We start from the raw sequence: 4866 nt of genomic DNA on the forward strand, positions 1-4866 counted from the left end.
AAGTCAGAGTTGGGAGGTGGAGCCAGTCCATGTAACACCTTATAAATCAAATCATGCATGTTTAATATTCTTAAAATTATCAAAGCCCAGAAGATTGTATTTAACTAAGATGTTACAGTGGTGAAATTACTTATGTTTATCAAGAATTTTTAAAGATTTTTTGGACAGTGATTCCATTATTGTGAATGTATTTACATCTGTTAGGGACCAGCTGGTGAAGTACTCTGTATGTGAGAGGATCATAGAGTGTACGAAGGTTCTAGCAGCACCAAGTTTTATAAAGGACCTGATCTGTTTAAAACTGTGTTTGTAAAATTTTACTGAGTTTCATACCCTTTTCAACATGTTTCTTAAAGCTTCATGTTGGGTCCAGTGTCACACCGAGATACTTAAATTTGTTTATATTTTTGAGTTCCTCACCTCTCAAAAAGACCCCAGAGTTTTATGTCCACTGGCTGAGGCTGATTCGATACACATCTCGATACGCTGCTAGAGATAGGATGCATTAGGATACAGTGAAGCCCCCTGCCAATACATTGCGATACGATTCACCCCTATTCACAATGTGATGCAATTCATTAAAGTGTAACTACACCCCCTACTTTTTGCGTAACTCCACTCACTGCCGAATTTGAGAAATGCCTGAAACTGCAAGGGTTGGGGTGGGAGGAGTGGAGAGATCAGCGAGCAGAGAGTGGGCGGGTCGGGATACACAGGCAGAAATGACTGACGGACAGCAGCTCAGCTCACTGGCAAGATGCAAAGCAAGATTCACAAAGCAGCTACACCGCAGAGCGGTCTTTGAGGTGGAAGACTTTTCCCCTCCTGAATCTCCTCAGCTACTCAAGAAAAAGGTGGTCCTGAACGTATCAGTCTGAGTCGTTTGCGCTGTTTTGCTGACCTGTCAGCAGCTCCAGCACCTCTGGAAAGCTGTGGAGACTCGGGGCAGGTTGTCACAGCTGCAGGAAGTGCTGCTGGAAGTTGCTGCTGCCCCCCCTGTTGATAGAAAGCTGCTGTCTGCCTCCCTTTCTGCCCAGTTTAGAGTAGCATCCCTGTCCATTCTCAGTGCTGATGTAGTCTTACTCATTTGTGTGGGGCACAAAAACGACGCAGGTACAACTGAAGCCTCTCATAGCATTCTCAATCGTCTGCTTCTCATAGGAGGGGTACTGATTGCTCACCACGTAGGGACCTACCACGTTGCCGTTGGAGTCTTTCCTCCACAGGCAGCTGTTGGACCAGCATTTCATGGCATTTCTGGTTGTGGGGGCCACAATGTCTCCTTCCATCAGAGGTATGTTGTTAGTTGTCAGAATCTTAGTGGTCATGTCAACAGCATTAAGCAAAACAGCATTTTTTTCTGCTTCATCTTCGTTTTCTTCCTGCTGGACAGATTGATCATCTGGTAGAAACTTAGCCTGTGAGAGGCCGAGCAGGAGCAGCAGGCTTGCAGAGGGAGACATCTTCAGACTCTGTGCAGGCTGTGGAGTTTGTGGAGAGTTCCTGTTAGAAGACCCCAGGTAGCTTGGTAGGTCCGTGTACTTCGCGGCCATCCGTTTTTCGTATTGATATTGAAAAACGAAAATCGGATATTCATCCGATTTATGATTTTCGTTTGGAGGAAGATAAACAAAAAACAAGAAATGATTCATCTCCCGTTTTTCGTTTGGAAATCGAAAATTGAAAAACAAAAAACGAGCCTTTATCTGATTTTCTATTTCGGGTGCACTTTCACAGAAGTCAGGAAATAAAATACGACTGTAATTCTTTATTCAAGCTTGCATTAACTTAACCCGGAAGTACCTTCTTCTTCTACTGCTCCTGCTTCCCTGGTGCTGCTGAAACTACACAACAGTGTATATTACTGCCCCCTTGTGATATGGTTGACTTGCCACACATTTAGCCCAGCCAGACAGTTTTCTGGGATCGCCATGGCTTTAGATGGCTACGGCAATTTTATCGCGGAAATGAAAACCAATGGCATGACTTCTGGTGAAATCGCAGCACAATTGTGCAGGCAATTTGGTCATATTCGAGGCCTTTCAGAGCGAAATGTTCGCAGGTGGATCTTGGAGCACGGTCTCTCTAGCTACGTTAGTGATGACCAACTCCAAGTTGAAGTAGCTACAGCTACAGCTGAAAAAAGTAGCGTCGCCCCTTGATTCATAATATTTAATAATTCATAATATATAGCCGAATGGATCCCCCCAGGTAACACAACTTTTTATTATTATTATTACTTTTGCATTACCACGCAATACTTTTGGATTCTCCCAACCACTATTAACCTGAAAGCGGTAGCAGCTGATGTGCAGCCATTCTGACAGTGGCGGAGAGGAATATAGGATGAATGAATGAATAAATAAATAAATTAAATGCGTGGGTACCTACTTTATATCTTTATATTTTCTATGTACAGTCTATGGTGGGAACTCAAAAGGAAACAAAAACGCCATGTTACCTGGGGGATAATTCTGATATCTAGTTTGTAATACATTTAAAGTTAATAAAATAGTCCTATTTTATTCCTATCCTTATGTACGCTGCAGATGCAATATATTCAGTATCAGTAGGGTGATTTTGTAGTAAGACTGCAATATTTACACATTCTAATGAACAAATTATACTGTTTGCATATTGGTTTTATTATCTTGTTTAAAGTTTGTTCATTTGTAAATTTCTTTGTTATTTGAGAAAAGTATCTATCTATCCATCTAGCCATTCATCCATCCAATTTAATATGCCGTTTTCACCATCTTAATGATTTATGTGTTACCTGAATTGATAGGTTGGGCCAACATATGGAAGAAAAATGATGACAGGATACCTATCTTCAAAAGGCATACATGCGAGTGAAAAGAGAGTGGGAGCAGCTTTACAAGCAACTCATCCTCAACATCATGAAGCTCGCCAACAAGAAAGCCTATTTGCTGGAGGATCAAGGCTTCCAGGACTCCTGTTTTCCTGCCCTTTTTTCTTCAGAGGAAATATTAGTCCCCATCCATGAAATCACCCAACATTGCACAAAGTGCACTGTCAATTCCTCCCCAATGCAAATATAAACCAATAGACCTGATGGTGGCGCTACAGCAAGCATCTAAAGCAGGCACTTCCAAAGTGGGTCCTCAAGGGCCGCTGTCCTGCAGGTTTTCCATGGATCCCAGCTCAAACACACCTGACTCATATTAAATGGATTCAGCAGCAGTTCAGCACAATGCCTGATTATTTTAATTCGGGTATGTAGCAACAGGGAGATATGAAAACTTGCAGGATTGTGGCCCTTAAGGACCAGTGTAAAACTTAAACAACAAACAAACTAATTAGGCTTCTTTGCTTTTTTCTTTGAGGGCGCACGGAACCTGAATCCAGTCCCATAGGGCAGACAACTTTGGACAGAAACTGCACATAGATCAGAATGAGAAGTTGGTGATGTTTGGGGTTACCCATGTTTTAACCATCGATGGATACAGTGGGAAATTGGTCGCTCATTCTACTATGCCAGTTAAGAACAACCTCAAAATATATGAAGAGGTGTACATGTATAGTGTTAATTGTTGCATGTAATTCCAAAACAGTCGCCTGACATAATGTTATATTGTGAGCATGTCAGAATGAATTTAGACCCTGATGTCTTTAGATTTTTCCCCAACACAAATATGTAAGCATATGTACAACTCATATTGTTTTTGGGTTTTCTTTCTTTCTTTCTTTTTTTTTTTTTTTTTTTGCGTCTTCAAGGGAAGCAACAATGGCCTACGGGTTGTGGGATCAGCTTCGAGCAGACTGTGGGACAGAATTCCACTTGAGTCTGTTCATGCAGGACAAACTCTCTGGCTACAGATATAGCACAGATAAGCCAGCATTTCTGCAGACGCCATCAACATCGGTAGGTTTTCATTGTTTGTATTCTTCTTTTGCATGGTACATTGTGAAACTGGCCTGCTGTTGCTCAGCAGGAATGACATTGTTTACAGTTTTAATAATATACTCCATCATATATTTTAAGTTATCTTGTTTAGCCTACATGAACTCTGTCGTCATTCGTCACATGCATTGCTGTTTTTTCCTGTTTACTTTCAGAACCATCGCATTGAGCGAATTTGGGTAGAGGTTTGTATGTTAAAAACAGCATGAATGCTTTTTTCCTCCCTTGCTGTGAGCTAATACATTTGTTGAACTGAAATTAGATTTTCCAAATATTTACTGTATTTTCCAGACTATAAGTCACACTTTTTTTCATAGTTTGGCTGGTCCTGCAACTTATATATCAAAATATATTGAAGTTAACATGGGTTTAAACATTAATTCAAACAGACTGACAATGAACCAAGGAGTTGTTTGTTGTTATTAGTTTGTTGTGACAACTATATGCTGCGTAGAACGTAAATACAAAAATGTCCGTGAGTAGAGTTCATTTTGGACATCTGACCACACTGCCTGTGTAGAATGGAGCAAATCCTCAAAAACATGTTTATACTTCTTATTTATGATGTTTATGATCATTGACAGGCATTCATTTTGTGGAAATAATTTCTAAATAAATACAGCTTATAGTCCAGTGCGACTTGCCTACGTTTTTTTCTCTTCATGACTCATTTTTTGACTGATACGACTTAAACTCTGGAGCAACTTATAGTGCAGAAGAAACAGTAACTAAGCTCCAATCTATGTATTTGTCATGACTTTGTAGGTGAATAACAGAGTCAACTACAAAATAAAGGCCTGCCTGATACATCTGCAAGATCAAGAGGTCTTCAGTATGCAGGATGGGGTTACAAAGTTCTGTGTTTCAACACTGGCATGCCAGGTTGCCAGTGTTGGCATCAGCCGCTTTGTTGAGTCATGGAATGCCCTTAGAGTGACAGG

The 4866-nt window shown here is 40.8% G+C and overlaps 1 pseudogene; it reads right to left on the reverse strand.

The window, feature by feature from the left end:
• Window positions 1-953: 953 nt before the first annotated feature.
• On the reverse strand, window positions 954-1463 carry LOC121651526 (annotated as a pseudogene).
• Between the last annotated feature and the right edge of the window lie 3403 nt (window positions 1464-4866).

This window comes from Melanotaenia boesemani, chromosome 1 (assembly GCF_017639745.1).
Source record: "Melanotaenia boesemani isolate fMelBoe1 chromosome 1, fMelBoe1.pri, whole genome shotgun sequence".
Classification (NCBI taxonomy): domain Eukaryota; kingdom Metazoa; phylum Chordata; class Actinopteri; order Atheriniformes; family Melanotaeniidae; genus Melanotaenia; species Melanotaenia boesemani.